Source organism: Callospermophilus lateralis, chromosome 13 (assembly GCF_048772815.1).
Source record: "Callospermophilus lateralis isolate mCalLat2 chromosome 13, mCalLat2.hap1, whole genome shotgun sequence".
Taxonomy (NCBI): domain Eukaryota; kingdom Metazoa; phylum Chordata; class Mammalia; order Rodentia; family Sciuridae; genus Callospermophilus; species Callospermophilus lateralis.
The window spans coordinates 71582302-71605692 of NC_135317.1; the positions used below are offsets into that span (position 1 = coordinate 71582302).

General features: G+C 45.8%; 1 protein-coding gene across 2 annotated transcripts in view; it reads right to left on the bottom strand.

Annotated features, from left to right (window-relative positions):
- Positions 1-23168, bottom strand: part of Traf5 (TNF receptor associated factor 5) — a 48951-nt gene extending 25783 nt beyond the window's left edge. The window contains exon 1 of one of the 2 annotated variants that reach the window (XM_076831711.1): positions 23053-23168. The gene's annotated coding sequence lies outside the window, so the exon portion shown is untranslated. Of the gene's footprint in view, positions 1-1351; positions 1403-23052 lie in introns of those variants that run through there. The other variant, XM_076831713.1, reaches the window with a different exon arrangement.
- Positions 23169-23391: the final 223 nt, after the last annotated feature.

Sequence of the window (23391 nt, forward strand, 5' to 3'; positions counted from 1 at the left end):
GTGATGCAATTAGAAAGTGTAGCCTGAGGAAGGTAATTAGGTCAAGAGGGTAGAGCATGCATAGTGACCTTATAAAAGAGGCCAGACAAATGAATTAAACAGACACTTTTCAAAAGAAGAGATACAAATGGCCAACAAATATATAAAAACATGTTCAACATCTTTAGCAATTAGGCAAATGTAAATCAAAACTAAACTGAGATTTCATCTCAGTCAGAATGGCAGTCATCAAGAAGACAAAGAATAATAAATGCTGGAGAGGGTGTAGAGAAAAAAGAAAGGTTTATACTGTTGGGATTATAAATTAGTACAAACACTATGGAAATCAGTATGGAGGGTCCACAAAAGACAAGGGATGGAGCCAACATATGACCCACTATATCACTCCTCAGGATTTATCCTAAAGAATTAAAGTCTTCATACTACAGTGATGCATGCATACCCATGTTTGCAGCAGCACAATTCACCATGACCTAACCATGGAACCAGTCTAGTTATCCATCAAGGAATGAAGCACATGTGGTATATATACACAATGGAGTTTTATTTAGCCATAAAGAAAATGAAGTTATGTCATTTGCAAGAAAATGCATGGAACTAGAGAACGTCATGTTAAGTGAAATAAGTCCAACTCAGAAGGTCAAGGGTCGTGTTTTCTCTCATATATGGAAGCTAGAGAGGAAAAGGAAAAGAAAGATGGGGTGGATCAAAGGGAGATCAATAGAAGAAAGGGACCAAAGGGTGGGAGACAGGCTGGGAGGAGGGAAGTTACATTGTGTGCAAGTATGAGTATGTAACGACAAATCCCATCATTATGTGCAACTATAATACATCAGTAAAATATGTGGAAAAATAAATAAATGAAAAGCTCCTTCACCCTCTTGCTGCAAACAATAAATCTGCAAACTGCAAGAGAGGGTCCTCATCAGAACTCAACCAAACTGGTACCTTCATCTCAGACTTAGAATACTCAGAACTATGAGAGTGAAATTTCTGTTGTTGATAAGCTCCCCAGTCTATGATACCTTGTTAGAGATAGCAACCCAACCAAGACCAGTGCCAAGTTGCATCATTTCTCACCTGAATGAAAAAGGAAACTATTAACTGCTTCCTCTTCCAATTCAATTTCCATGCTACCTAGCCAGACTAATTATTTTCAAAATTCAAGTATGATTTAAAGTTATCACCCTTCGTCTCTCAGGGGCTTCCCCAATCTCTGAGGGAAAGTCTACAGTGCTGAATAGGCTACAAGGCTGTATCCTTCCCACTCAGTGATATCCTGGTCTCTCTCAACCTTGCTTTCAGCACTCCTGCCATGTATGCATTCTTTTGGTTCTTTTAATACACCTACCACAGGGCCTTTGCAAGACTGTTGCCTGTGTCTGGAACATCTTTGTCTCTTTCCAGTCTTCTTTTCTTGATGAACTTATACTGCAGTTGTGTCTTTCAAGAGTCATACATTCAGGTTAAGCTTTCTCTTCTCCTGGTCTATGACCAGTTTGTAAAACATGTATGTGGCCTTCAGAGAGGGTTGAGAATATGAGTGGATGAGGAACAAGATTTTTCACTACATCATCCTTTTCAGTTTTTAAAAATGAATGCATTAACAATTAAATAATAAATAAATAAGAAAACAAAAGCTAAACATCCACTAAATCACATCACTCATAGAACCAGGTTCCGTTCCTCCAGTGCAACACTTAGTTTGACATTAGACATGCATTGGTGCAATTTTTTGATTTATGTTTGTGTCCCTCAGTGACACACAGTTCACATCTGGTCTTGTTCCTCACTGTATTCCCACATCTAGCATTATGCCTGGCGTGGAGAACAAGTCAGCTATTCATTGAAATAATATTTTTAATCCTACAAAACGTTGAAAAACCCGCAATAGTGCAACCTCATTAGTGCTGGTCTCTAATGTAGCCATTTTTAACATTTTTGTGTCTGTGTGCAAGATGCCCCCCTCTTTGAAAATGTCGTGAAAACTCTAGATCTTCCCTCTGCAAAATAACACACACACACACACACACACACACACACACACACAGCAGATTTCTGAACATTTTAGGACCTTGGGAATATACTGGTTGTTCCCAGATTGAGAATAATCTAGCCTTGCCAGCAGAGGTTACTTTGGGGCACCGTGTAGAAATGTGCTTTCAGAATCTGGCAAAAGGTTAAAGATGGGAGGCTTTCTGGAGTGGTTACTGGGGATGTTACCCCTCCACATGGCCAGGGTCGGGAAGGCCTGGCCTGCAGACTTGCTTGGTTTGGCTGCTCTGGAGATCCTTATGACTCTGCTGGGCCTGGGAGCAGCTGCAAGCTCCAACAAGCCAGGGGAGAGACACACAGCCCCGTTTGCCACCCAGCCCTGCCTGGGTCATCTGCTTGCCTTTCTTTCCTATGTAACCTGTCTGGCTTCTCTCCCTGCCAGAGTGGTGGAAATCTGGAGTGTGGCTGGGGACAAAGGAGCAGAGTAAACAACTAGCCTCTTTAGGCAAATCAGCTTTGTCCTTGGAGGAGTCTGGCAGACCAGGGGACTTTTTTTTTTTTTAATCCTGAGGTTTGAGACCAGAACCTACCCCACCTCTTCCCTTTAGCATGTGTTTCCTGTAAATCTTGACAGGTGAGTGGTGAGTGTTATTATTCCCCTTTTAACATGGTTTGTTCTTGGTACTTAACAAAGTTTTAATTCTGAAGATGAAGAGGTATGCCTCTTCGCATGATTTTCATGCACAACCCTGATAACCAAGAGCCACCTTTCTCTCAGAAAACTGCAAGAACCAATCTCCCACTGCCTTAACCTGCCCTGTGGTCTCTAGTCTCAAGGAAGGATGACATTTCACATCCAACACCCTTAGGTCATGTTCTACGGCCCTCTGGGACTCTCTTCTAAGACAAGGATCATGCCTGTGTCACACAGCATCTAAATATGGAATCTTGGAGATGCACCCTAAAGTTAACAGACTCATTCAGTCTCTAGAACAAGCAGGGAGATGTACAAAACTCAGTTCAGTTTCCCTCCACTACTTTCTGTCTTCTTTCCCAGCACAAGAATCTGCTGCACTTATCTATATGTCCATCTTTCTCTACATCAGCAGTTCTCAAACTTTGTGGTCTCAGGACTCCTCCCCTTTCACATGTAGTATGGTTTGACTATAAATGTGCCCCCCAAATTCCTATGTTGGAACTTAAGATCCAATGTGATAGTATTAGGAGGTGGGGCTTTTAGGAAGTGATCACATCATGAGGGTAGCACCCTCATGAATGGGATTAGCAACCTTATAAAGGGGCTGGAGGGAATTAGCAAGACATTTTGCCCTTCTATTCTCCTGTCATGTGAGGACACAGCAAAAATGTGCCACCTTAGAAACAGAATAGCCCTCACCAAACACTGAACCTGCCAGTGCCTTGGACTTCCCAGCCTCCAGAACTGTGAGGTAAATTGCGGCTCTTTAGTAACCTGGTAAATTTTATTCTGACAATACAAACAAAGTAGACAATACCCTTAAAAATTCAGGACACAAAGACCCAGGATAACCACCGAAATATTGAAGGAGAAGAACAACGTTGGAGGACTGACACCACTCAACTTCAACACTTACTACAGTAATCAACCACAGTGTTAGTGTGGGAAGAACAGATAAACAGACCCGTGGAAGGACAGAGAGCCCAGAAATAGGCCCACATCAATACAGCTAACTGACCTTTGACAAGGTAGTACTGTTCAATGATGCAAAGCCAAATGGTGCCGGAACAATGGGACATCACATTAAAAAAAAAAAAAAAAAATGAGCCTAGACACAGATCTTACACACATCCTAAAATTTAAATTATAATGGATCACAGATACAAATGTAAAATGAAAAACTATAAAATTCCTAGAAGACAGTGTAGGAGGAAAAAATCTAGTTCTTGGGTTTGGCAATGACTTTTTGATATAACACCAAAGGCACAATCCAGGAAAGAAAAAAAATCGATATGCTAAACTTCCTCTCAGTTTTGCTGTGAAGCGAACGTTGCTCTAAAATAAATCAATTTTTTTAAAATGAGGACTCCTAAGGTATTTTATCTATCAATATTTACTGTATTTGAGATTAAAAGTGATAAACTTAACAATATTTCTTTATTAATTCACTTTAACATAATAAACCAATCATATGTTTAATATAAATAATATCTTTGAGAAAAACAAACATTTTCCCCGACACACATATAAAAAAAAATCAGTAAAAAGAATGGCACTGTTTTTGCACATCTCTTTACTATCTGGCTTACAAGAAGACAGCTGAATTCTGGCATCTGCTCCCACATTTGATCTGCAGCATCATGTGTCACAGTGTCTGGAAAGCAACTCTGAGCATTTGGGAAAGAAGAGCGAAAGTGGTGAAGGATGTTTTAGTATTATGAAAATAGTTCTGACAGTACAGACCCTCTGAACGGGTGTCAGGCAATCCAATCAGGGATGTGCTTGTAAATGTTTAACAATATGCTCTCCTGGAGGAAAAGCTCCATTCTGTAGCATTTGCCAACTTCTGTGGCTATAAATACTCCCTCCATGGCTGGTTTCAAGCCACCAATGCAGGAGGTCCATGGGCACCAGCTGGAAAGAGGTGCACACAACGGTTTTTTTTCTGAACTTGCCCGAGGTTAGCAAGATCTTGTGCATGCTTTCCTCGTGGGAGCTGCTCTGGCACTATAGAGACCCTGAAGCACACTTTGGGACTCACTGCTCTAATAGGCTATTGTGTAGGTTTGTATCTTGCCACTTTAACAATTGCTGGTCCAGCCCTAGCTGACCCTCAAAGACAGTTTCCTTGGTGCTGCTCAACAGCCAGTAGAGGCCCGAGGACTAATGCCTCGCCCTTCTTCTCCCCACCCATAGGTACATTTCCCAGACCTATTCAGCAAGCCCAAGCCATCCACTGACCTTGTTCACTGCCCTTATCTGTCTTGTTCAATATCTGTTTTTATGAAATTGAGTTTTTATCTCATTACACACATAAAAAACCCAACGCTTACATTTAACTGTAAGGTAGGGACTTCTGATGTTGTTGCATGGCAAAGGGAGCTGTGGTATCTCACAGGGTGGGGTCCTGCTCCTTCCTCTGAAGTTTCCTCAGGTCTCCACCCACACGAGAGCCTAACAACAGAACTAAAAAGGCTGCTCTTTGCCTAACATATATGGTTCTCTGGTTAATGAGGCACTCCAGCTGGTCCTCTGTTATTCCCAGGCAGCTGTTTCGTAGGAATGAGTCAGCACCCCGCTTTATTAAAGCCTTTCCCCTCTGTGTATAATAGCTTATGTAACAGGAACAGCAAAGAAGCTCAGTTCTTACAAAAAAGGAAGAAATCATCAAAGCCACTAATAATAGAACTTGCACATGGTCTTTCTGTAGTCAACAGTACCTGATTCCTTCGGTACAGTGTGCTCCTCCTGCTGAGGAGTTATTAGCTCAAGTCAAGTAAGAAAAGAGAAAAATCTCACCTATCTGCTCCCTAAGAACCACAGAATTTCTTTTAAACACCATTTCTGTTGTTGTTTTTGATTTTTAACAAATGGATGCATCTTTTCCAGGAGAATATTTTTTTTTGAGAATTCCAAGAACAGATGTGCATGTCGCAACTTAAATTCTTTACTAATACATTCCTTCTGATTTACTTGTTTCTGAGGAACATATAATAGTTTCACATACAGAAGCAGCACGCATTGAGCCTTTAGCTACAACAAAAAGGCCACATGTTAATTTAGTCTCGAGGTTTAATGAAGAAAGGTCGATCCTTGTCTGTCTGTCCACACCACCTGTAGAGATCCCTGACACCCTCTCTGGATTCATGGAGGTCTGGAAATTTTTAAACACTACATTACAGTTCCTAGGATATAAGCCCAGGAATTGTGTCTCCAGGGTTTTAAAGTGCTGATTCTTGGGTAGTTCTGATTACAACAAAGCATATCCCAGAGTAAAAAGGGCACATGACCAAGTCTCCTGGGTAAGAGATTGTGGACAGACAGTCCCACCACATGCTCAGCCGCTCACCAGCTGTGGAATCTTGGGCAAGAACCCTCCACAGCCTGCTGCTCCGTATGTCCCTGGCACCGATGCAGCTGTACTGACTGCATCCTGCACTAGATCTTAAGAATGCAAAAGCCTGTGACATTGTGACCACACCTGCGGCCCTCCAAGGGCAGAAGAAATCAGACATAGAAATGATAAATTGTAATATTCTGGTGGCAAGTGCCACCAAGAGATTTAGACAAAGAACGGTTGAAGCCCAGATGAGGGGTGGCCAACATTTTCTGAGGTGTCCATCCTGATTTCCCTGAGAAGAAAGCATTTCAGCTGGTCTCCAAGAAGGTGGCATTTTCTAGATGAAAGTCATAAAAGAATTTCCCAGAGGGTATCATAAACGCTCTTAGAATGGTTAGTAATTAACTGTCACTATAGTGGAAGTAAAGGAACACTGTGGTCACTTGCTGGCTTGCTTCCTCACTACTTTTGTTCTGCAAGGTTTTGTTCTGCAAGGGTGGGGTGAGGCTTACCCCCTACAAACTCTGCTTTCCAGGCTCCCTGGCTTCTAGCTGGTTTCAGTCAATGAAAGGCAGTGGTCGGAGATGGAAGTGGGAGGAGGGGAGAAGCCAGAGGATTTCTTCCCAGTCTCCCAGTACTGGGCAACATCTCAACATGACTGGGTCTCTTTCATGGCTCTAAGACCCCACTGCCCAAAGTCCCCTCTTCGTGGACTAATTCCCACCAGGCTGACCCAGCATGATCCCCAGCTCCTGGGTCCCCTCCCTAGTGCCTTCAGCCCTGGAGGAGTATGGATGCCTCCCTCCAAGTATCCTATTTGGCTTCCCAGCTTTTCCAGAGCCTGTGTCCAACTCCTGTACAACTTAACTAGCTTTTGGAAATACCTAGAAAGATCTGTGTGACACTAGTTGGGAGAGGTGGGAGGAGCACATGGTGAAGATCCCCAAATGAATACCATAGCCAGTAACTGCACACTTTACCCCATGATTTTGATCTTTTTTGGGGGGATTATAAGTGTGGAAGACAGCCCAGCTGGGAATTTATGGAAAGAGACTACAAGGGAGCAAAGGAAGGTGAGGACGGCCGGACCCAAAGCAATGGCCCATGTCTGGGGAGCACTTTGTGAGGTCACATACTTAGGTGTAGAAATGGGTTGGCTGGGAGGGCTGAAGGAGAGGAGACTGGAGATGAGACTCAGACTCCAGGGAAGGACTGGCACCAGGAAGAGAGGATCAAGAGGGAAGGCGAGGGTGTGGGTGGAGGCTTTGTAAGGTCAGGATGCCTTTGGGACAGTCTTGGTAGAGTGGGGTTAGTGAGACCAGCTGTCCTCTCACATCTCTTCTATTGGAATAAATTATATGATTAATCAAAATTATATGATTCATCATATTATATAAACTATCATTTAATTTCATTATTCCTAGGAATGACCATGTTTTCTTTGTGATACAAGTAATTTAAAACCTGCCCAAGGGTTGTATAATGTTGTGAACATACTGCATACCACTGAATTATATGCTTATAAATGGCTACTTTTATGTTGTGTGGCTTTTACCTCAATTAAAAAAAAAACAGTGTGTTAGATCTAAGAATACCAGGAATTCTCATTAAAGATGCAGAATTTGTCAACTTAAAAAAATTTTAAAAATGTGTCTGGGGAATTAAAATTTTTTTCACTTTACAAATACTTTTCTTAGTGGGGATGTTTGATGGAATGGGTTTAGTCTATGCCAGGAAGACATGGAAAGATAAGCCAAGAGAACACATTGGAAAACTCTCTGAAGTGAGTATAAAAGCATTAACCCTCTTGTGCACACACATTGCTGGGGCACAGCCTCTGTGTCACACCCCATGTATGATTTAATTGGTGCTGCTTTCCCCAAAGAATATCCCCTTTAGCCTTCTGTGACTCTTTTTTGACTTGTTTCCAGACCCAAGATTCAAGCTATTAGTGACTAGATTAGACAAAAACACACAGGATTAAGGACCACTGTTAAGTACTGGGGTGGTACCTGGGAGGATCTTGAGGATATAGGAGAAGCCCCTGGCCTTTCTCCAAGGCTCCTCTGCAAGGGAGGATACTAAGCTGAAGAGCCAAGAGAGATCGCTTTCTTTGGGAGGTGAAAGCTGTAGAACTGGGTGATGAGGTGGGAATACAAAGGCTGGCCCAGTGCTCCAGGATAGACTTCAAGTTATGGACAGTTGGGAAGCAACACCACATGGACCAGTGAAAGCTGCCCAGTCATGGATGGGCTGCTCAACTGCAATTGTCCATGTCTCAGTTCTTCTCAGGCCTTTCCAGGAATATTTACGGCCAACTCCCTAATACTCACATTCAGCAATATGAGGGGGATGCAAATATGTTATTCTCCAAACCTTCCTAAGGCCCATTGAAGGACCCTGGGCTCAAAGGAGGAGAAACTGTGACTAGTAATTAGGAAAAGTTACAATTTGCAGATGCAGTAACCCAGGGAGGCTCTGGAAGCTGTGCCCTGGGTATTCTAGAAGACAGTAGCCCTGGCTTTGATGCCAGAGGCTCACCAGCTAGGAGGCCAGCAACTCCCTGTTCAAGATTGCACCTGGCCTTGAATTCAGTGATCTGCTTTCTCAAGAAGATGATTTCCTACCATGAATGTTTAAAAAAAAAGGGGGGCGGGGGAAGAAAAGCTCTTTTTCTCTATGTTATTTCCATGGCACAAGAGAGAACTGAAACAATCTGTCTGTGACAGCCCAGCCCAGAAATCTAAGACTGGGAAGAAGCAGCCGCGCCAAAGAACTGCCAGGGCTCTCCTCCAACCCTAACCTTAAAAACAACCCAAAAAACCCTCTATGTGACCTATGGGAGAAACTGGTTTTATTGATATTTAACCAGTCAGGTTAGACAAAGAGGAAGGGCCTTCGTGAAAGCCAGAAGCAATGAAGCCCTCTTCCATGGGGCCTATCAAGGGAGGGCGACCAAGGCCAGACCAGGTGACACCATAGTAGCCAGAAGAGATGTGATGATAGGCCACCAACCAGGATGAAGAGTGATGTATTCTGACTTTAATTCCTTGGAAGAGAAGTGTGATTCTGTCCAAATTGTCAGGAAATCTCTGCTTCCTCATTTTCCTGGCAGCACGGCATACTACATTGGTGAACAGAAAAGTGTGCAATGGCTAAAAGGCATCTCTGCTGCTGCTGACACACCCACGCGTATCCTGAGGATGCCTTAGGTCAGTCTCACTGAAGGGAAGCCACTCAGAACCATCCAGAGTCTACCTGAGCTACTTTTAGGGAATAAGGAGGACTTTCAAATTTGCTCTGTTTAAACCAAGAGAAAAAAAAAAAAAGGAGCAAGCACTACTGATTTGGTCACACAAACTTCCCCCCAGGAAGGCTTGTTTGACTCTAGTACTACTTTAGGACCCTTCCTCATTTCTGATTCTGTGAATCTCCAATGACCCGCTGTTATCCAGGAACCCCTCAGGAGGCTGCCCGAGGGGATGGCCATCCCCATTAATCTCCTGACCCTCAGACCTACCATGCCTGGCCAAGCACTCAAGCGCTTGTCAATAAGGAAACTGGGGCTAATGGACAAGGCCACAGTGCAAGAAAGTTGCTGTATGCAGGGCCATGAAGAGAACCTAGGACTGTTCTGGTTGAGGAGAGGACAAGGGGATGATACGGAAAGATGTATATGGAACCCAAGACTAGAATCAATCCTGGGCATGGAGCCAGCTAAGTTACCTGTTTAACTCATTTTAATCCTGACGACACTATGATACACATATTAGCATCATTCCCTAATTACTGAATGAGAATACTGAACCTTGGAGAGTTCTTCATACCAGGAAGCAGTGAGGCCCTTGGGATAAGCAGGAGCTGGGGTTCCTCCCTTTTTCTCCAGGGCCCACCGAGAGGCAGCATCTGGTAGGCACCATCAGGGGCTCTGAAGTGCAGTAATGTGGGTCCAAACTCTGGTTCCACTTCTCTTGCTTGAGGTCAAGTTATTTAGTGTCTAAGACTCTTGGTTTCTTCATCTGAAAATGGTGGTAGTGATAATAGTAATTACCTCATATAACTTTTGAAGATTAACTAAGTTAATACTATGCATCAGGGGATGGCTAGTCTGATACTTTTTTTTTTTTTGATACCAGTGATTGAACCCAGGGGTGCTTAGCCACGAAGCTACATGCCCAGTCCTTTTTAAAAATTTTTATTTTGAGACAGAATCTCACTAAGTTGCTTAGGATCTCACTAATTTGGTGAGGTTGGCTTTGGACTTGGGATCCTCCTGCCTCACCCTCCTGAGTTGCTGAGATTACAGGTGTGCTCAGTGAGGCTGCTACTTGCTTTTGTAAACTAAGTTTCATTGGCACACAGGAACATTCATTTGTTCTATTGCCTACAGTTGTCTGTACACTATCACAGCAGTGCTAAGTAGTTGCAACACAGACCATATAAGCCTACAAAGCCTAAAATAGTTACAGAAAAAGTTTGTAGACCACCCCCCACCCCCGCCGGCATTAAGTGCTTGTAATGGTGCTGCACAAAACTCTATTATAATTATTAAGCATTTCCTCTAAGCCTCCATCATCATCATCCACTCTGAGGATAACCAGCTGCCTGACATGTCAGGGCTCAGGGCCAAGGGTGGATAAGAAAAATGGTCCATGGCATTTACAATCTAATGGAAGTGACAAAGGGAAAACAAACAAAGGTGGCAATCACAGGATATGATAAGGTCTTTGAAAAAAATAAACAAGATGTTGAGCTAGAAGCATCCACTTTAGACTGAAAACCTCATGGAGGAGGTGATACCTGGCAGCAGGTGTGAGGAATGGAGGGAGGGCCAGTGAGGGCAAAGGTCAGTGCTGGCAAGGACTGGCCACGTCAGAGAAACAGAAGGGAGGCAGTGCTGCCCAAGTGTCCTGGAGGAGAAAAGCAGTAGGAGCAAGCGGGAGCCAGCACCCACAGGGACAGGTGGATCAGGGAAGGGGTTGGGGCTTATCCTAAGAACAGAGCAACAGGAAGCCACATGAGCACCTTTGAAGACCATTCCAAAGGCTAAATGGAGAATGAAGGATCAGGGACCGCAGGGGAAGTTAAGAAAGGGAACACCATCCAGGGGAAGGAGACGGTGTGGGTCCAAGAAGGGTGGGGAGAGGGAGAGATTCGGGACGTTTTCACAGGAGATTGAAAGTGACACTGGAAAGCACAGAAGGAACCAAGGCTAACATTCAAGATTTGGGACTTCATACCTGGACCTGGGTGCTGCTGTCCAGTGAGATAGGAAAGGTGAGGACCCCTGGGAGAAAGCCTAATCCCTCTTCCTGAAGACCTGTTTGAGTAAGAAGTCCTGCCTAAGCCTAGCAAGCCCACTGCCTTCCCATGTTCTTCTTAGGCTTTGTCTCTCCACCCATCAGTTTCCTGGGAATGGACATTGCTTTTTCTGCATCTCTATCCCCTTGTCTGGGCCCAGAAGGAAATGTGATGGGCTGGGCGAGTGGTCTGACCACAGTCAAGTCCTATCAGGCCACTCCTTACTCCCTCTCTTTGTCTCCCCACTCCCAGTCAGTAGTACATCTATTAAGGCTCAAGGTCATAACTGTAACCTTTTGGCTGGCACGGCACACTGCTGGCTGACATTTATATTTACTCACCAAACTGTACCTATTTCCATGTTTTTTCCCCACATCACGAGCTTTTTCATTAGTCACTACTGCTGACCCCAAACATACAACAGGGCTGCTCCCTCTCCTCTGGCACTCTTAACTAGGCTGACTGCTTTCTTTCTACCTAGAACTGTCTTCTGTTGTCATTTTCTCATTTCTCTATTTTTATCCTCCATTTTTTTTCTGATCCCTTTTCACCCAATGCAGTATTTTGAATTCATGGTTACATTCATTCATTTAGCCAACCACTTTGTGCAAATAGTTCCTTTGCTGAGTCCCTACCACCTGCAGAGGCAGGGGAGGAAACAGAAATGCAGTTTGATGGGTTCGGATTTCTCATTCTCTGGAACCCAGGTCACTCACCATCTCAAGCCCAGTCATAGCTCCAGCCAAACACCTTCCCACTCCCGGCGGCTCCAGGGTGGTACCTGATCCAGATAGTGGCCAAAGACTCTTGTCCCTCATTAGACCTCACCAGCACTTTCCTGTTGTGTTCCCTATCCTCCTGAGTTCATCTGTACCCTTGAATAAGCTGAGGGGGCCCAAATCATGAGGGTGAGGGGTGTACGTAACGGTCCTAGTATGGAAAAACACATTATGCTAATGTGATGAGCTAAACTATAATCACATAATTGGATTTGCCAAACAGTCTCTTCTAAATCACTGTCCTCCTGCCCTTTATGTGGCATTTGGCACTTCCTTCTTGAAAACCCCTGATCTGTTGGCCCTGGGGACACTGTACTTTTGGTTCTCTTCCCAGCCCGGACCAAACCACTAGGAGGCTCTTTGTCAGCACCCTACCCTTTGTGGGGCTCCCCAGGCTGGGTTAGCCCTCTGACCTTGGTTCTTGCCACAGATTCCACTTCTTATTGAAAAGGATCCCTCCTCCCCAGCTGGACTATATTTCTGAATGTAGGCAAATCCTCGCCCGGAGGAGTTATGGGACTACCATCTCAGGTCCAATTTTTTCTTCCATTCTCCCTTCCTAATTACCTATTTGCTCACTTAGGCACACATAGCACACACAAAGAAACTGAATGGGATTCCAATGGTCCTGTGGACATAGGAGCTTGGATACATAGCCAAATAAACAACACTTTAGATTTAGGGTGAATTCAGAAGTATTTTCAAGTAAGGATTGGGTATAACCCCACCCTTCATGGCCTAAGAAAGGTGCTCTGAAGGATGGCAAAGGACCTGAGACCACTCTACACAGGCTCCAGAACAGATATGCTAATGAGTACAGTAGCTCCCCCGATCCTCAGTTTTGCTCTCTTGGTTTCAGCTACCTGTGATGAACCAAGGTCTGAAACATTCTAATAAAAATTCCAGAAAGAAACTAATAGTAAGTTTGGAATTGCACATCATTTTGAGTAGTATGATGCAATATCATACTATCCCGCTCCATGCTGAGATGTGAACCATCTCTTTGTCCAGCATCCCCACTTGATAGCCATCCTGGCTATCAGACCCACTGTTCCAGTTTATAGTGTTGTGTTCAAGTAAACATTATTTTATTTAATACTGGCCCCAAGGCAAAAAAGAGTTATGCTGGCAATTTTATTGTAGCATATGGTTTTAATTATTCTATTTTTATTAGTTACTGTTACTAATCTCTTACTGTGACTACTTTGTAAATTAAACCCTACTGTAGGTATGTATGTATAAATAGGGTATGGTATCATCTGAGGTTTCAGGCATTTATCACTGGGGGTCTTGGAACATATCTCCTGTGGACAAGGAGTGGTTTGACCACTTGGTGATGCTTAGCCACCAAAGGTCAACATCATTCTAGCTGTGACCCACCTTCCTATAAATGCTCACATATAGCTGCCTTTGTCAACTGTGGAGATATATATCTCTAAATCTGGTCACAGACATGTGACATACTGACAACAGTCTACTGCCAGAGCTGGAAGTTTGTGGCTAGAGCATGAGGGGATGTTGTGTGGGAGGTAGGGCAACCCCCTCCTAACTGGTAGTGAAGTCAGCTCTGGCCCAGGATCATGGAAGAAGCAGATAGGACCAGAGGCCCTCTCAATCCAGCCTCAGGGGAAGAATCTTCCTGAGGTCCACTCTCAGGCACACCCCAGATGTCCCCCACACAGCCAGTCATTGTAAGGTCTGACTCTAAGAACTCAGTCCCTTGCGATAACGCTTGACATTGGCCTTTGAAACTCATGGCTTGATAACACAGAAGAGGGAGAATCCAGAAAGGAGACCCAAGAGAAACAGGCAGAATTTGGGGAGTGGCTCTTTCTTTCCCCAATTTAGCCACATAGCTCTGGAAGGACTTAAGTTAGTCAAGAACTTCACATTTAAAAAATCAAGCAAGCAAAAAACAGCAAAACTCATCAAGCCAAATAACATGCAGAAATACCAACACATAAAATTTACCAAAGATCTGTTCTGGTTTGCTATGGTCTCTGCCTTCTGGAAGCTCTTTTAGGTAACTGCAGGAGATCCACAGATTTTTGTCGTGTGGTTGTTATTTATTTATATGTGGTGCCGAGAATTGAACCCAATGCCTCACATATGCTGGGCAAGCATCCTACCACTGAGCTATAACCCCAGCCCTCACAGTTCGTTTTTTAAGGGGGTGGTGGTGGTGATGATGATGGTGCCTCGCACCTACTACCAGTTGCCAGCTTACTTTACATACAATATAATACCCAGGCCTCCACTGATCCTGTGACAACATTTTCACTGTTCCATTTGCAATCTAGTATCTAGGCCCCAAGTTGTTAAGCAGTTTACCTCCAATCATACAGCTAAGTGGTGGAGCAGAAAATTAAAACATAGGCTTAGTATTCCTTATCCAATATTCTCAGAATCAGAAGTGTTTTCTATTCTGAATTTTGTTTTAACATTTGCACATACATAACAAGATACCTTGGGGATGGGACCCAAGTCTAAACACAAAATTCATTCTTATTTCTTATACATTTCATACACATAGCCTGGAAGTAATTAGTAGAATGTTCTAATACTTCTGTGCATGAAACAGAGTTTCATGGTGTGCAAGTGTCCAATGGTGGCATCATGTTGACAATAGAAAAGTTTCAGATTTTGGGGCATTTTGAATTTTTGAATTAGGGATGCTCAACCTGTATAAACTTTCTGACTCCAAATCCAGTGTTCTTAACTCTGTGTCATGGCTGGGAGATGTGCCACCATCCCAACCAACACCAAGTGGTCTTGAAAGATGGTAGAGCCTACTGGCTAGAGACCAGCTTTGGAGCCAGACTTTTGGGATTTCTGCCTTCCTCTGACCTGTGGCACCTTGTCCTCATATAGAAAATGTGACAAAAAACCATACTTGCCTCAAAGGCTTATAGTTAAGATTAAATATGTTAATGCAAATAAATTAGCAGCGCATAGTGTCTGGCGCATAATCAGCACTTAATAATCGTGTAATATCAACCTTTCCATTCCAGCCAGATTTACTCAGTGCCTATTGCATGCAGATAGGTTTATGCCTTATTCTATCATGGGTGGGGCTAGAGTGGGTTGCTGGACAGCTCTCATTCCCAAGGGGTGTTCAGTACAGGCGGGGATCATATGGGGATCTGAGCAGTTCTCAGAGTGGTCAGGTCCTAGCACGTGCTACCTAAAAATCTGTCCCCAAGCATGATAAAATTGCTGGCTTGGATTCTTTATTCCGAAGGACAAGACCTCTACTTTGAGGGGGTCTATTTGTTATAGTAGTTTAGCCTACCCTAGTTAATATACTTCAGCATCAAGATTTCTCAGTAGCAATGAGAAGAGTGATATTTTAGCAAGTTCCCAGGCTAGACTCTATGAGTGCAACAGTGCAAGAAGCACCGACTAGATTACTGTAGCAGTCTTAGGCCCCCTTCTTGGGGAGCTCCAAGTAGGTGCTGCACTTCCTCTTGTTTTCTAATTACACCCATTCTCTTGCCGAGTCCATCCCAGCTTACGTAACATCAATAGCATACAATGTCCCAATTTCTATGTATATGAACCCCTCAACTGCCTAGTCCATTCCCCCACATTTAGTAGGCATCACAAACTTATCACATCCAATCCCCGACCAACCTGCTCCCCTTATAGCTTTTATCCATCTCAGTGAAATGGTACCACCAATCACCCTGTTGCTTGGGCCTACATCTTGGGAGTCATCCTTGGTTCCTTTCTCCATTTCACAAGGCCAGATCCTACTAGCTCTTCCATCCCAACATATTCCCAATCTAAATAATTCTCATTGATTTCAGAATAACCACCCTGGTCTAAGTGGTGCTACCATCTCTCCACTAATTATAGCGTTCATCTTTTAACTGGTCTCTTGTTCTACCTTGCTCCTTTATAGCCCATTCACATCTGAGCAGTCAGAGTGGGCCTTTAAAAAACAGAAGTCATCTCTGTCACTTCTTTTCTGCAAGGGTACCATCACATTTAGGAGTTAGGGTCCTCAGATGGCAGAGCCCACTGTGATGTGGCCTTCCATTCTCTCCATCTTCACTTCTTAATTGCTTCCCCCATCTTCCCTGCCCCCCCCACCCGCATTAACTCCAGTCACACTGACCTTGCTTTTTCTTAATGGCACAATTGCCTTCTGCTTGCTAATCCTACAATATTCTTCACCCTGATGCCCAAAGGACTTGTTCTTTTGCTTCAGGCATCTGCTCAAATGCTGCCTCATTAGTGAGGCCTTTGCCAACCAACCTATATGGAAACCTAATGTCCCTGGCACTCCCATCCCCTGTTGTATTTTTTTCCGAAGCCCTTATTACCTTTTGATATTCTATGTTTACCCTCTTTACTCTCTGAATAAAAGCTCCAAGAGGGCAGGGGTTGTTTCTTTTGCTTTCTGAGGTTCCAACCCTTACAGTGGTGCACATGACAGATGCTCAATAAATACTGACCTGAAGACTGAGAGCCTTAGTGGTATTCCACAGAAAGCAGACAGCCTCTTTGCCATGGAACATGCCACCTGTTTGTAAATCCTCAAATTCTACCAGTTTCAGCTAGAGAGGGCAAGGTTGACTACTGATGGCTGACTTGGGGTGGGGTAGAAGGCTAATGAGAAGGAGGGTCTACATGGTCAAGAGTGAAGCTGGAGCAGTGCTTCTCACTCACTTAGGAGCCACAGTGGAGAACTCTGGCCTAAGGGCACCAGTTACCTGGAAAGGAGAGGGGAAATGCTGAGAAGGATGTCTGTAGGTGGATAGGCAACAATTCAGTTCAACAGACATTTATAGTGTCCCCACTGAGGTGCCAGGCACTGCACAGGTGCTAGATCTAAAATGCCATTTGCCAGAGTCCTTTTTGGGATCATGTCGACAGGTGCAAGGCTAGTTTTTTATTTGAGCTCATTTGTGTTTTCACTGTTTATTTCAAAGCTTTCTCTCTTCTCCACAAACCTTGACCACTCCCCTCAGTCTCACCAGGAAACTTAATTTCCTACAACACACACCAAAAAAACTAGAAGTCATCAGACCAGAACGACCTCCACTTCCTGCCACCGGATCTGCATATCTCCCTATATGGGGGCCTTTCTCTGCTCTCTCCCTCCCAGGGTGTTTGCAGAGGTGACTTCTGAGTTAGGCCAAAATCGCCAGATGGTCTGCACCTGCCCTGGACTCCTGTCTTCCTCCCTTCCCAGGGATCCTTTGATGTAGATTCTCACCCACCTCCACCTCCTTTACCACCCACCTCTCCTTCCTTTCAGCATCAAACAGTCAGAGTCTCCCAAGATTCAAGAAAAACAAAACATTCCCCCTCTCAGATTTCCCTAAAACTTGTGCTCTCTCCCATCTCACAGCTAAATTTCTGGACTCATCCTCATACCCCATGTGAGTGGGCCTCTCTTCCACCCAATCCATAGCCACTCCAGCCTGCTCACATCCTCACCAATCCCCAAAACTGCTCTCGCCACGTCCCCCAGTGACTATGGGTCTTTAACATTAATGGTCAATCTTCAGTTTTCCCCTTGTCTGACCTCTAGGCAGCATGTGACATGGTTAACTCCAACTCTCCACATCCAACTCTCACACTTGAAAATACTTTCCCTCTAGCTTCACTGAAACCAAACTGAGCTGGCCTCTATAGCCATGTATGAACAAACAACTCCCAATTGTCTCTTCCTCCATCCCAGACAGCCCCTCTGCCTATAGACTATCCGTGTTCCTGCCAACCTCATCTGTCCTTGTGAATGCCTTGCAGACACTCCAAAGCCAGCACATCCAAAAGTGAGCCAATTTCCACATTCCCTGGCTGCTCTCTCTCCAGAGCTCCCTTTTGGTGAACACTCACTGTCTACCTTGCTGCAGTCACCAGAATAACGGAATCATTCCTGGCAATGCCTTTTTTCCTCCCCGCATCCAGTTGGTAGCTGAGGCCTCTTGAAGGGACCTTATGGACATATTCTGTCTACTGTTCTCCAACCCCACAATCAACCTCACCCAATTTTTAGATAACTTCTTTCACTAGATTAGGGAAAGATAACTTCTTTCATTAGATTAGCATCTAATCCTTTGCTTTATGTTAAACTGGGAGGCATGGTAAGTTTTCCTAGGTTGAATCACATGCCCAACCTCTCTCTCAGAGTCCTAACAGCATGAGGGCAGAGGAGGGACCTTCCTGATTTTGGCTTAGCTTAACCCCACCCACCAGCCTCCATCCTCCAGGATCAAGGGCCTCACTATTGGAAGACTCAGAACTCAGCCTAGCTGTTCTAAGTCATCTGCCTTAGTAAGAGAGAACTGAGGGGTTGGGGTTGTATCTCAGTGATAGACCACTTGCCTAGAATGTGTAAGGCACTGGGTTCAATTTTCAGCACCACATATAAGTAAATGAAAAATGAAGTTCTATCATCAACTAAATAAATATATGTTGTGAGAGAGAGAGAGAGAGAGAGAGAGAGAGAGAGAGAAAGAGAGAGAGAAGAAGAAGAAGAGAGAACAGAAAGGCCTCTGGCTAATGGCTTTGCAACAAATCCAGCTCATCCTGTTCTCACTTCGCGGTAGAGTATCACTGAAGTAACTGCTCTGATCATGGTGATAAAGCCAGAGCCTCCATTTTGCTTCCCAAATCAGTTTTATTTGCTTTCCTGGTGTTTGCTCCTTGCCAGGTACTATTCTTCCTCAAAGCTGCAGCTTGCTCTGCCAGATTCCAAAGACCACACTATTTCCACTCTGATATTACTGAAAGCAGTAAGTGTTGACTAGGTGATGTATTAAGAAGACCCTCTGCAACAGTGTGGAAAAGAGAATATGGATGGCCTAGGGCAGGAAAGGAGAGAATGGATAATTCAGAGATCCAGGAAAAAGGCTGGAGAGCCTTGATCTGGGGACTGACTGGGAAAGAGAGGACTTCTGCAACAGTTGTGGAGGGTGCAGAGGAAGAAGTGGCTTAGGACAAGTATCTAAGGGGCTACTGAAATATCACAAATCAAAGTGGCCAAGAATAGAGCTGGGTGAGAAATAATCTTTCCTTAAAAGGGTGGGGTTAAGCCTTCAGACTGACAAAGTGCTCTAGAAGAGGGGCCTGGGGAATAGAAATCCACCTTTGGATGCAATCTGGGCCCCTCACTGACACTTTCAGGGAGGGAGGGAGGACTAGAAGTTTGAGGTCAAGTTGGGAAACACCAGTGGAGATAGAGTAGCGCCCTGGTGACAGCTGCAGCAGAGGCTGGCGACAGAAGATTACCAGGTCCTGGAAGTCTTCACAAGGCAATCTGAGCAGCAGGGCAGGTGCTGGGTGCTGAGTGAGGAAGAGGGAGCAAGTGCTGGCTACTGTTTTCAGAAACTAATTGGTGAAGGAGAGAGAAGAAGGGCTGGAAAACACAGGGCCTTCCTGTTTAATGGTAAAGGCAGACAGCAGAAGGCAGTCTGTGGAGAGGGGAGGGAATAATGGAGGGAACCTGTCTCTGAGGGAGGAGTGACTCAGAAGTGTGGAGAAGGTGCTCTTGGTTTGGTTGGGAAGAGAGCACCTTTGCGGTAAAGAAAGAAAAGGCCATGGGGGGGAAATTTCAGGGGTTTTGTGAATTGGTTAGGAGTGAAAATGACAGAGCTCATGTTGTCAGGAAATGAGGCACAGGGATCTGCTGAATGAATAGCACCCCCGCCACACATGCACATACCCCTCAGAATACCCCAGGAGGGATGCTCACTGGGCTAAGCCATTTAACACGGTGTCCACAGGAACTGCATGTCTGATGTACATTGCACATGTTCAAGCCATGGGGGTGCACACTGCTTCTGCTACAGCACCACCACCTGCCTGCCGACACCAATATGCAAAATGTACTTGTCGTTGTTTGCAAAATGTGCCTCTCTCCGGACCAATGAGTATTTTCACTTTTGTCTCCTGGTCCTCCACTCTACTTCCTCACAAGACATGACTTGCCAGAGGCCATATGGGTCCCTCCAATAAAGCTTTTCTTTAAGCAAAGCAACATGTTGGTCCAAGCCTGGCAGCAGTAGCAGCAGGTGCCCCCAGTCCTAGAGATCATTTCTGTCCTAGTGTGTCCCCCCCCACCTCCAACACACATGCACACCGGTACTCCTCTGCTGGAGCTCTGCTGAGACAAGAGCTTCTGCTCAGAGACACACTGGGAAAGCCACAAACTGGGCAGAGAAAATTCTTCAGAGATTGAATCTGCCACTACCCCCTTCCCCCTGGTCTATGAACTCTTAAAGACCCCCACCAGTGACAAAGGTACCTGGCAATTTTTGATGAATGCCTTGCTGGTTCTGTCACCTCCTTCCTGCCCAGAATCTTGGATTCCTTTAGTCAAAGTACCATGGGAAGAGCACAGGAATTTCATTCAGAAAACTTGGGTTCTGCTCATACCCGAGATCTTTCACATGACTTTTAAGCCCCAGCTTGCAACTACGTACAGTGGAAGGAATAGCACCTGCCTCTCCCTTCTCTCAGGGAAGTAACTAGGAGATAATCTAATGATGTAGGCTATTTGTAAACTGTACAGTGTTACACTGATTCCTGGGATCTAAGCAAGTCTTACTAGCAGTTCAAGGTCTTTCTCCCAGGCCCTACCCAGCACATGTTCTCAGCTTGCAGCCCAAGGGAGACACATCCTAAATGAATTCAGTGCAATTCAGCAAACTCTATGCCAGATTCCAGGACACACACAAAAACAGATACAGGTCTTGCCCCGAGTTCACCTGGCTGGCAGAACTGACTATGAAGTATCTATTCAGGTAAAGACTGTGGAAGTCTCCAATAAAATCTACTCCATATTGCTGGGAACAGACCATCCAGGAATCTGGGTCCCCTGCTGACCCCTCAGATGAAGAGGAGATGGGTAGATGTGAGGCTCTGTGAAAAACCAGGGTGAGGGTCCTGGAGCAGTAGAACCAGACCTTAGAGCCCCCAGCCTAATCCAGCAGAAGCGCTTGAGTGTTATTTATACTCAGTGCTTCCCCCTCACCATCTGGGAGGTGTGGAGAATAATCCTGCTCTGGCCTGACTCATGAGGGTGTCATGGAGGACAAAATAAGAGCAAAGTGACAAGAGTAATGAAAAAATGCTTGGGAAAGGAATGAGTTTTACAACAAGAAATTATTATTATTATTTCTTCATGGTCCTCTCTAGTAAAGCAAAGATAATCACAGAAGGTTTATTTGTTCAAGTGCTGAGGCACCTTTCCCATTGCTAGCCTAATGGGAATGACTCAGAGGTATCTAGCTCCCCGACTCTGCAAATATTTCCCCTGAAACACTCAAGTCACGACAATATTTCCCATGGCAGGGCCCCCACTTCTTTTCCATATTCATTCCACTGTCCTACCACCCACATCCAATAGTTCTCAGGTGATGCTTGCTGCCTGCTATTCTTTCCCCCACCTACCACATACCCCAGGCCAGTCACCTTCTCCATTCATTTCTCCTCTCCAGAAGCTGGCTCTGACAGGAGGCTTTTTCCTGTCTTTTACCTAATGAGAGATAAATGGAGATCTAAGAGCTGACCCATTCCTAGAGTTACAAGAACAAAAACCCTCTATAAAGGCCAGGCATTTCCCACTTCCATCTCACATTCATCTCTCCCGCAGCAATTTCTCTCTCTTCTTCAGATGGGAGTTGGAGGTGGGAGTGTTCAGACCGCAGATATTCATCCAAACCAACAATTATGTTAAGGCTCCTGACTTGGGTTTTGTGTGTGTGTAAAGCAGAGCAGGCAGTCATGCTGGGCCCTGAGAGGTCTTAACCCATTAGCCCAGCCTTTTGGTGTCTAAAATTATCTCTCTCACACACACACAGACTATTTTATTCCCAGAAGTATTTCAGCCAATCTCTTTGCATTTCATGTCTTCTAAAATCCTTTTAAAATGCATGTACCTCTGGAGAAAGGAAACATATCCATTGGCCCTAGTCCAGTTCTCACACAGCACCTGTGCCCAATAAAGATTTAGTGCCTTAAACTGGTTTACTAGATTCCATTCTCCCAGAACGTGGGTCAGAGCCCAGAGCTGTGGAGGGTGGGGCTGCAGGGGGCAGCCTGGGCAGGGAGCCTCGCCTCATTTCACTAACCTCAACATGCCTCTGGCAGTCCTGCCTGTCAACTGCGAGATAACCGAGTTCTCACGAAAGTAAATCTGAAATAGCCAAATATGGAAACCACTGGAGGGAGCAGAACAGCCGAGAAAGAAAGAAAGAAAGTAGACCTGAGCGGCCCTGAGCGACCAGCAGCAAGAGCTTGGCCCTGATCTTCACCGAGAGTTCTCACAACTGCCCAAACCCTGCAGAGCCATAATGGCGGGCGGGGACGGGGTACGGAGAGAGGACACGTCCTGGTGAATCCACGACTTGTCCGGGTGCCCCTGAACAACTCATTTCATCGCCGGGACCCTTGGTTTTTTGCTTCAAGACCGCTTAGAACTCACCTTCTGGGGAGGGGGTGCTGTGCAATGGAACCGGTGGAGGTTTCCATTCATGGCAATATTAACGGTTCCCTCTGGAGGGGAACTCGGCTCGGAAAGTCTTGCAGAAGTGGAGGGATGGCTAAGGGAGTGGAGGGGCTGGGGTGTGCCTGCAAGTCCACCCTGCCAGAGCACCCCCACCTGAACCTGGCTTCTGCAGCCCTCAGCCACTCTGGAACAGCTCCCCAGCTCGGGAACCCCCAGTCTCCGTCCTTGCCACACCCCCCTGCTAAGAAAACTCGCTCCACACCGCACCCACTCGGCCACTTGCCCCGCCGGCCTCCCGCGCCTAGGACCCGGACCCCACCGCCTCGGTCCCAGCCCGGCCCCGCCCGGCCCGACACCAGCCCGGAGGGCGGCCAGGCCAGCGGCCGCCGCGGCCCCGCACCGAGCTGAAGCCGCAGCGACGTTTTCGGTTTCAAAGTAACTGGGGCGAGCCGAAAGGCGCTCCCGGTGTCCTCACCCAGGCTTCAGCCGAGAGGGTGACGGCGGCCACCTGCTGGGACTCTCGTGTGGCTCGGCGCGCAGAGCTCGGTCGACGCCACTCTACAGGAGCAGGGCTGCTCCGAGATGCCAGGCTCTCGGCCCTGGGCGGGGGCCCCGGAGCAGAGAGCGCGGGGAAGGAGGGGCGGCTCGGGGCTGGGGCGGGGCCGGGGGCGGGCCGGGGAGGGGCCGGGGAGAGGTCGCGGCCGGCTGGGCTCGGGCCTGCCCAGGGCAGGGCGGGGGTGCTGGAAGGTGTTGGGCAGGAGGGTGAGACCTTCGCCCAGGACGTTAAGAAAATTAGTGCCTACAAATGTGTCAT